Source organism: Phascolarctos cinereus, unplaced genomic scaffold (assembly GCF_003287225.1).
Source record: "Phascolarctos cinereus isolate Bilbo 61053 unplaced genomic scaffold, phaCin_HiC Scaffold_4;HRSCAF=312, whole genome shotgun sequence".
Taxonomy (NCBI): Eukaryota; Metazoa; Chordata; class Mammalia; order Diprotodontia; family Phascolarctidae; genus Phascolarctos; species Phascolarctos cinereus.
This window is the reverse complement of record NW_027555847.1, coordinates 472874182-472884468: the sequence shown is the minus strand read 5'-3', so window position 1 is coordinate 472884468 and position 10287 is coordinate 472874182. Positions and strand designations below refer to the sequence as shown.

General features: G+C 35.3%; 1 pseudogene; it reads left to right on the top strand.

Annotated features, from left to right (window-relative positions):
* Positions 1-8501: 8501 nt before the first annotated feature.
* Positions 8502-9557, top strand: LOC110221398 (eukaryotic translation initiation factor 3 subunit H pseudogene; annotated as a pseudogene).
* Positions 9558-10287: the final 730 nt, after the last annotated feature.

The following is a 10287-nucleotide window of genomic DNA, read 5'->3' as shown; positions in this document are numbered from 1 at the left end:
TTAAATGGAATTTCTCTATCTCTTGCTGTTGGCCTTTCTTGGTAATATACAGAAATGCCAGTGATTTCTGTGGGTTTATTTCACAGCCTGCTTCTTTGGTAAAGTTGTTTATTATTTAAAGTAGTTTTTTATTTGATTCTCTAGGATTCTCTAAGAATATCATCATATCATCTTCAAAGAATGATAGCTTTGTTTCTTCTTTGCCTATTCTAATACCTTCGATTTCTTTTTCTTCTCTTATTGCCAAAGCTAACGATTCCAGCATGATATTGAAAAACAGTGGTGATAATGGACATCCTTGTTTTGTGCTCAATCTTACTGGAAAGACTTCTAGCTTGTCTCCATTACGTATGATGCTTGCTGAAGGTTTTAGGTAGATGCTACTTATTATTTTAAGGAAGATACCATTTATTCTTATGCTCTCTAGGGTTTCTAATAGGAATGGGTGTTGTATTTTGTCAAAAGCTTTTTCTGCATCTATTGAAATGATCATGTGATTTCAGTTAGTTTTGTTGTTGATATGATCAATTATGCTGATAGTTTCCCTAATATTGAATCAGCCTTGCATTCCTGGTATAAATCCTATCTGGTCATAGAGTATTATTCTTGTGATAAGTTGCTGTAATCTATTTGTAATATTTTATTTTAAAATTTTGCATCTATATTCATTAGGGAAATTGGTCTATAATTTTCTTTCTCTGTTTTGACTCTTCCTGTTTTAGGTATCAGTACCATATTTGTATCATAAAAAGAATTTGAAAGAGTTCTTCTTCACCTATTTTCCCAAATAGTCTGTATAGTATTGGAATTAATTTTTCTTTAAATATTTGATAGAATTCACTTGTAAATCCACCTGGCTTTGGAGATTTGTTCCTAGGGAGTTCATCAGTGGCTTGTTGAATTTATTTTTCAGAGAGGGGTTTATTTAAGTATTTTTCTTCCTCTTCTGTTAATCTGGGCAATTCATATTTTTATAAATATTTATTCATTTCACTAAGGTTGTCAAATTTATTGGCATACACTTGGGCATAATAGTTCCAAATTATTGTTTTAATTTCCTCTTCCTTGGCAGTGGCTTCACCCTTTTCATTTTGATATTGGTAATTTGGTTTTCTTCTTTCTTTTTTAAAATTAAATTAACCGAAGGTTTACCTATTTTACTGTTTTTTTTCCATAAAACTAGCTCTTAGGTTTTTTTATTAGCTAAATAATTTTCTTAATTTCAATTTTCTTAATTTTTCCTTTGGTTTTCAATATTTCTAATTTAGTGTTTAATGAGGATTTTTAATTTGTTCTTTTCCCAGTTTTTTTTAATTGTATGCTCAATTTATTGATCTCCTCTTTTTCTATTTTATTCATGTAAGCATTTAGAGATATAAAATTTCCCATAAGAACTGCTTTTGCTGCATCCCATAAGTTTTGGTATGTTGTCTCATTATTGTCATTCTCTTGAATGAAATTATTTATTGTTTCTTTGATTTGTTGTTTGGCCCAATCATTTTTTAGAATTAGATTATTTAGTTTCCAATTATTTTTTAGTCTATCTTTCCATGGCCCTTTATTACACATAATTTTTGTTGCATCACAATCTGAAAAGGATGCATTTAATATTTCAGCCTTTCTGCATTGAATTGTGAGTTTTTTATGCCCTAGTACATGGTCAATTTTTGTGTATGTACCACTGAGAAAAAAGTATATTCCTTTCTATCCCCATTCAATATTCTCCAGAGGTCTGTCATACCTAACTTTTCTAACTTTCCATTCACCGCCTTAACTTGTTTCTTGTTTATTTTGTGGTTAGATTTATCTAGTACAGAGAGGGGGAGGTTGAGGTCTCCCACTACAATAGTTTGGCTATTTCTTCCTGTAACTACCTGAACTCCTCTAAGAATTTGGATGCTATACCATTCGGTGCATATATGTTTAGTAATGATATTTCTTTATGGTCTATGGTGCCTTTTAGCAGGATGCAGTTTCCTTCCTTATCTCTTTTGATAACATCTGTTTTTGCTTTTGCTTTGCCTGAGATCAGGATTGCTACCCCTGCTCTTTTTTTTTTACTTCAGCTGAAGTATACTATGTTCTGCTCCAGCTTTTTACCTTTGCCCTGTGTGTATTGTTTTTTTTTCAAATGTGTTTCCTGTAAATGACATACAGTAGGATTATGGTTTTTAATCCATTCTGCTATCTGCTTCTGTTTTATGGGAGAGTTCATCCCCCATTCACATTCAAAATTATGATGATTACTTATATGTATCTTTCTCTTCATCCTTTCCCCACCCCATTTACGCTTTTCTTTCTCCTTTCTCCTTTTCCCTCCTCACTAGTGTTTTGCTTTTGACCACTGCCTCCCTCAGTCCTAACTCCTTTCTATTAGCCCCTTCCCTTTTCTTCCCCTTTACCCTTATCACTTCTTCCCTCCCTTCTATCTTCTCTCCCTTTTCTTTCCTCTTTTCTCTCCTTCTGCCTATAGGGCAAGTTAGATTTCTCTACCTAAGTGATTATGTTATCCCATTGTTGAGCCAAATCTAATGAGAGTAAGGTTCAAACAATGCTCATCTCCCTCCTTTTTTCCCCTCTGCTGTAATAAGTATTTGTGCCTTTTCCTTTAATATAATTTACCCTTGTCTTCCTCCTCCTTTCCATTTGTATCTCAGTACATTTTTTTTAGTTAGATCAGATTAATCCACTTACTTGGATCCACTTAACCCACTTGATTAGATTTTTTTTTATCATTATGTCAAAGTTAACTTATACCCACCCCCTTTATGTATAACCCTTTAACATGATGTAATAATAATACAATTCTCAAGAGTTGCAAGTGTCAACTTCCCTTGTAGGGATGTAAACAATTTGCCTTTATTAACAACATGTTCTATCTTTCTGTCCCATTCACCTTTTTATGTCTCTCTTGAATCTTGTATTTGAAGATCAAATTTTCTGTTGAGCTCTGGTCTTTTCATCAGGAAGGTTTGGAAGTCCTTTATTTCATTAAATATCCATCTCCTCCCCTGAAAGATCATGCTCATTTTCACTGGCTAATTGATCCTTGGCTGCATTCCAAGCTCCTTTGCCTTATGGAATATCATATCCCATGCCCTATGGTCTTATAATGTAGAAGCTGCAAGGTCCTGTGTAATCCTGACTGTGTTTCCATGATATTCAAATTATTTTATTTTGGCTGCTTGCAGTATTTTCTCTTTGTCCTGGTAATTTTTTGAATTTGGCTACTGTATTCCTTGGTGTTTTCAGTTTGGGATCTCTTTTAGGAGGTGATTGGCAGATTCTTTCTATGGCTATTTTACCCTCAGGTTCTAGGACCTCAGGACGGTTTTCCTTTATGATCTCCTAAGAGATACTGTCCAGGCTCTTTTTTTCATCATGATTTTCAGGTAGACCAATAGTTTTTAAATTGTCTCTCTTGGATTGATTTTCTAGGTCAATTGTTTTACCAATGAGGTATTTTATATTTTCATCTATTTTTTCATTCTTTTGTTTCTTTTTGACTGATTCTTGCTCTCTCATAATGTCATTAGCTTCCATTTGCCCATTTCTAATTTTTAAGAAATTGTTTTCTTCTATTACATTTTATATCTCCTTCCCCATTTGGCCAATTGTATTTTTTAGGGACTTGTTCTTTTCAGTGTACTTTTTTTCCCCAGGTGGCCAATTGTATTTTTTAAGGACTTGTTTTCTACAGTTAATTTTTGTTCTTCTTTTTCCAAGCTATTGACTCTCTCTTGCACATTTCTCATTTCTTTTCCCATTTTTTCCTCCTGATGCTCTCCTTTGACTTTTAAAATCCTTCTTGAGCTCTTCTAAGAAGGCTTTTTGGCCTTCAGACCAGTTCAAATTCATTTTTGAGGTTCCAGATGTGGGTTTGCTGACAATGTTGCCCTCTTCAGAATTTCTGCCTTGATCTTAACTGTTCTCATAATATGAATCTATTGTACTTTTCTTTTTGCTTATGGTGTTTTCTTATTTCCTGGCCTTTAAAGAGATTGAACTCTCCTGCCAGGGAGCAGAGGGCACTGACCTAAGCTTCTTGTATTAGGAGCCTAGGGCCTGGTCACTGGTTTTGTGTGCTGGGGCCTCTGATGTTGGCAGTTGGAGGCTGTATGGTTCTGGCAGCTTACTTGGTATTGGGCTGGAATCAGCAACACTAGAACTTGAGGGGTAGGATTGGTTAGTCTGGCCCCTTGAGGTTGACTGCTTTTCCTTTCCTTTTGCTTTCTTCAGCTCCTTTCAGATGAGTTTTGCAGGATGTTTATCTGCCTAGGGCCCCTTGGAGCACTTCACAGAGTTTTGTTGAGGCACTGGGAGACTGTTGTAGAATGCCTAGGCACCTGGTGGTTTTCTGAGCTGGTTTCCACCAGTTCCTCCACTCTCACTGAGCCATTTGGGGGTCTAGGTGTTGGTGTTTGCCTGCTCCACCACCTTGGTTTCAGGATCTCCTCCTGGTATGCTGAGGTGGCACTTTCTGCTAGCTTGCTGGGATGCCCCCCATTCTGCACTGCTCCCCTTCCCCCAGGGCAAGAGGGGCCTTTCTTGTTAATCCCTCAAGCTACCTGGGCTACTAGACTGCTGCACCCTGTCTTTTTTCTGGTTCAGCTTTTCAAGGGTTTTTCTTGGGGTGATATTTTCTGGGCTTTCAGAGGTTGATAAGGGAGGGTAAGAGCAACTTACTTCTTATTGCACTATCTTGGCTCCCAGAAGTGCAATCTTAAAAATCAGTTCAATTTTTTTTCTAGCTCTATAAAATAATTCTTTTATAGTTTGGTATAGCACTGAAAAAATAAATTAATTTAGGTAATATTGTCATTTTTACTACATTGGCTTGGTCTACCCATGAGCACTTAATATTTCTCAAGTTATTTACAATGTTATTTGTATAGAGTGTTTCGTAATTGTGTTCACATAATTTTTGTATGTCTTGGAAGTTATAGACTCATAAGTATTTTACATGTCTGCAGTTCTTTTAAATGAAATTTATCTTCATACCTCTTCCTGTAGGTTTTCTTGATAATACATTAAAAAATGCTTCTGATTTGTCTTTGTTTATTTTATATCCTGCAACTGTGCTGAAGTTGTTAATTGTTTTGACTATTTCAGTTTATTGTCTAGAGTTCTCTGTGTATATCAGGTCATTTGCAAAAAAGTGATAGCTTTAATTCCTCATTGTCTATGCTTATTCTTTCAAAATGCTATTCTTGTCTTCTTGCTATAGCAAGTGTTGCTAGTACCATAATGAATAATGATGGTGATAATAGACATCCTTACATTACCCCTGATCTTATAGGAAATATCTTCTAGCTTATTTCCATTATAGATGATGCTTGCTTTTGGTTTTAGATAGATACTACTTATCATTTTAAGAAAAGCTCCATTTATTCCTATAATTTCTAGTATACTTTATAGGAATGGGTATTGATTTTGTCGTAAGCTTTTCCCTCATTCATTGACATGATCATATGATTTTGATTGTTTTTGTTATTTATATAACCAATTATGCTTATAGTTTTCTTAATAATGAACCAGCCCTGCAATCTTGATATAAATCCAGCCTAGTCATAGTTTATGATCTTTGTGATATATTGCTGTAATTTACTTGCCAACATTTTATTTAAAAATTTTGCCTCAATATCCATTAGAAAAGTTGGTCTATATTTTCCTTTCTGTATCTGTGTTTTCCATGGTTTCAGTTTCAAAATCATATTTGTGTCAGAGAAGGAACTTGGTAGGGTTCCCTCTTTACCTACCTTGAATTTTTTTTTAAATTAGGTTCCAGATTCTCTCTCACCCTCCCTCTTATTCCTCTTCACCCTTTGAGAACTCAAGAAATATGATACCCATTATACGCATGAAGTCATAAAAAACATATTTCCAAATTTGCCATGTTGTGAAAATGGGAACAAAGTAAGAAAAATAAAGAAAGGTAAAGAAAATATGCTTCAATCTGTTCTCAGAATTCATTAGTTTTCTCTCTCTCTCTCTCTCTCTCTCTCTCTCTCTCTCTCTCTCTCTCTCTCTCTCTGAAGATGGATAGCATTTTTCATGAAGAGTACTTTGGAATGTCATGGATCATTCTGTTAACTGTAGAAAACTAAGGCTTTCACAGTTGATTGTCATTACAATATTGATGTTACTATTTATAGCACAGTTTGTATATTAGAATTAATTGTTTTTTAATTATTTAGTAGAATTCCTTGTAAATCCATCTGGTCCTGTTTTTTTTTCCCTTAGGGAGCTCATTTATGGCTTATTCAATTTCTTTTTCTAATGTAAGGATATTTAAGTATTGTATTTCCTTTTCTGTTAATGCGTTCAATTTATAGTTTTATAAATATTCATTTATTTCACTAAGATTATCAATTTTATTGGCACATTGATGGGGAAAATAGTTCTTAATAATTACTTTATTTTCATCTTCATTGGTTGCGCCCTTTTCATTTTTAATACTGGCAATTTGGTGGTATTTATTTTGAAATAAAATTAGAGAAAAATTTATCTACTGTTTTGTATTTAAGATAAAACTAGCTCGAGGGAGACTCCCAGGACCCAAGATGGCTGAGTAAGCAGTAAATTGCCATAACTCTCCCATATTCACCTCCAAACAACCAAAATAAAAATAAAAAACCCAAAAGAAATGGTGGAACAGCAGAAGCAGCAAAAAGATAAGGTGAAACAGTTGTTAGCACAAGAATCTTGGAAGATTGGCAGAAAAAGTCTGTCTCACTTGGATAAAAAGGGAACATAGCCCATGATAGGAAATCTCCCAGCAAGACCCACCCCAGCAAATGAACAGGAGATCCCACTGCAGTGGAGCAAACAAACACCAACACCAGAAACCCCCACATGCCTCAGCATAGCCAGGGGTACCAGCAGACTCCAGCTCCAAGAATCACCAAGAGCTTCAGGGTAGCCCCAGAGGCAATCTTCAATGGCCAGATCACCACATGTCTCAGTGTAGCCCAGGGGAAATGTAGAAACACTCCACTGGCCTCAGCACATGCCAAACACAACCAATAGAACCCTGGCTTACCATGAGGTAAGGTGCCAGATCCCTATGGCCTCCATCTTAGCACTGGATATAAAGGTGAAATTGAATGAACGACATAAATAAAAATAATTAAGGCTTGAGAAAGAGGAGTACAGGGGGGTCAAAAGAAAGGGAGAGGTAGAATGGGGTAAGTAATTTCACACAAAGAGGCATGAAATCAGGATGGAGGAAAAAAATGGGAGGGTTGGCAATGAGCATTGCTTGAACATTACTTTCATCAGAATTGGCTCAAAGAGGGAATAATAAACATAGTCAGATGAATATAGAAATCTATCCTACCTGACTGGAAAGTAGGAGGGGAGGTGATTAAGTGGGAAAGGGGCCTGTCAGAAGAGAGCAGACTGGGGGAGGAGTAAACACAAACAAAACAACTTCTGGAAGGGAAAGGAGAGAGAGGAGAAACAGGAGGAAAAATAAGATGGAAGGAAATAAACAATAATCATAACTGTGAATGTGAATGGGATGAACTCTGCCATACAAAGCAGATAGCAGAGTGGATCAAAAATCAGAATCCTACAATATGTTGTTTACAAGAAACATGGTTGAAACAGAGACACATACAGAGTAATGATAAGGAGCTGGAGTGGAATCTATTATGCTTCAGCTAAAGCAAAAAAAGCAGGGGTGGCAAACCTGATCTCAGACAAAAAAAAAGCAAAAGTAGACCTAATTAAAAGAGACAAGGAAGGAAACTTTATCTTGCTAAAAGGTACCTTAGACAATAAAACAATAAAACATATATGTATCAAGTGGTAAAGCATCCAAATTGTTAAAGAAGTTAAGTGACTTAAAGGAAGAAATTGACATCAAAATTATACTAATGTGAGGACCTCCACTGTTACCTCTCAGAACTTGATAAATTCAACCAATACATAAACAAGAAAGAAACTAAGAAAGTGTACATTAGAAAAGTTACATATAATACACCTTTGAAGAAAACTGAATGAAAACAGAAAGGAATACACCTTTTTTTCAGTGGTAGATGGAACCTACACATAAAATAACCATGTATTACAACATAAAAACCTCAAAATCAAATGTACAATGGCAGAAGTGCCAATTTTTTTTGGATTTGGATTTTTTGGATCAAAATGCAATAAAAATTATGTTCAACAAGGGGCGGTAGAAAGATAGATTAAAATTAATTGGAAACTAAATAACCTAACCCTAAGGAATAAATGAGTCAAAGAACAATTCTTAGAAACAATCAATAATGTTATTAAAGAGAATGACAATAATGAGACAACATAACAAAATTTGTGAGATGCAACCAAAGCAGTACTTAGGGGAAATTATATTTTTCTAAATTCTTACATCAACAGCATAGAGAAATAACAGATACATGAATTGGGCATGAAACTAAAAATTAAAAAAAAAACAATAGAAAAAGAACAAATTTAAAATCCCTAATTGAGCTCTTTCCTTCACTCCTTCCACTAAGATGGGATCCTGTAATGAAGGTACCAGCTCTGGCTCCACTAGTTTAACTTCTGCAACAGGCACAGCCTCCCACAAAGGAAAAGGTGAAAGTAGCATGGGAAATTCATCTGTGAAGCAAATGCAGAGTGATGGATTGGTTGTTTTGAAAATAATTATACATTACCAAGAAGAAGGACAGGTGAATGAAATTGTCCAGGGAGTACTTTTGGGTCTGGTGGTGGAAGACAGACTTGAAATCACCAATTGTTTTCTCTTTCCCAAATGCTCAGAGGATGATGCTGATTTTGATGAAATCCAATATCAGATGGAAATGATGCTCAGTCTTTATCATGTAAATATCAATCATCTTCATGTTGGTTGGTACCAGTCAACATACTATGGCTCTTTTGTCACCCGTGCTCTCCTGGATTCCAAATTCAGTTATCTACATGCATTTGAAGAGTCTGTAGTTCTCATTTATGATCCCATAAAAACTGCTTAAGGATCTCTATCATTGAAGACATATAGGTTGACTCCTAAGCTGATGGAAATTTGTAAAGAGGAAGATTTTTCTCCTGAAGTACTGAAAAAGGCAAACATCACCTTTGAACACATGTTTGAAGTGCCAATTATAATTAAAAATTCACATCTGATCAATGTATTAATGTGGGAACTAGAAAAGAAATCAGCCATGGCAGATAAACATGAATTGCTCAGTCTATCCAGCAGTAATCATCTGGGGAAAAGTCTGCAATTGTTGATGGACAGACTGGATGAAATGAGTCAGGATACTGTTAAATACAGCACCTAGATGAGAAAAACCAGTAATCAGCAATAACAGCAACATCAGTATCAGCAATGCCATCAGCAGGAGAATCTATGGTGCCAGAGCAGCAGACAGCCTCCTCTCCCTGAAGAGGACATGCCTAAGCTCTTCAGATCTCCTCAACCACCTGCTAAGATGGATTCATTCCTTATCTCAGGCCAAATTAGCACTTACTCTCGAAACATCAAAGAATTCACTACACAGAACTTGGGCAAACTCCGCATGACCCAGGTTCTCCAAGAATGCAACTAGAAAGAGGAAACCCATGACTTCTGGCTTGATAATTTGTTTCCAGAAAAGGTGCTGATAACTTACTGTGAGATCACCTGCAGACAACTCTTCCAAGAAATAGAATTTTCTTTCTTATTTTCTTTTTAAACTTTTTTATTAATTTATTTTGATTTATCAACAATCACTTCTATAAGCTTTTGAGTTTTAAATTTTTCTCTCCCATCCTCTCCCCCTTCCTCCTCAAGATGGTGCATAATCTGATATAGGCTATACATATGCATTCCTATTAAACATATTTTCACATTAGTCATGTTGTAAGGAAGAATTAGAACCAATAGGAGGAACCACAAGAAAGAGGAAATAAAACAAAACAAGAAAAAAGAATAGCAAAGAGTATGCTTCAATCTGCATTCAAACTCCATAGTTCTTTCTTTGCATGTGGATAGTATTTTTCATCATGAGACTTTTGGAGATGTCTGAGATCCTGCCATTGCTGAGAAAGGCTAAGTCTATCAAAGTTAGTCATTACACAACATGGCTGTTACTGCGTACAACGTTCTCCTGGTAGAATTTTCTTAATGAAAATGACAGTACTCATTTGATATCATTAACTCACTTTGGCAGTAAAATTGTTTCCATGAAAAAATGAATTTGTTTTTAATATTAAAAATGAGGAACAAATTAGAAATCTGAAAATCAAATGTGAGATTAATAAAACAGAAAGTAAAAAAAAAACAAAGCTATTGAGCTA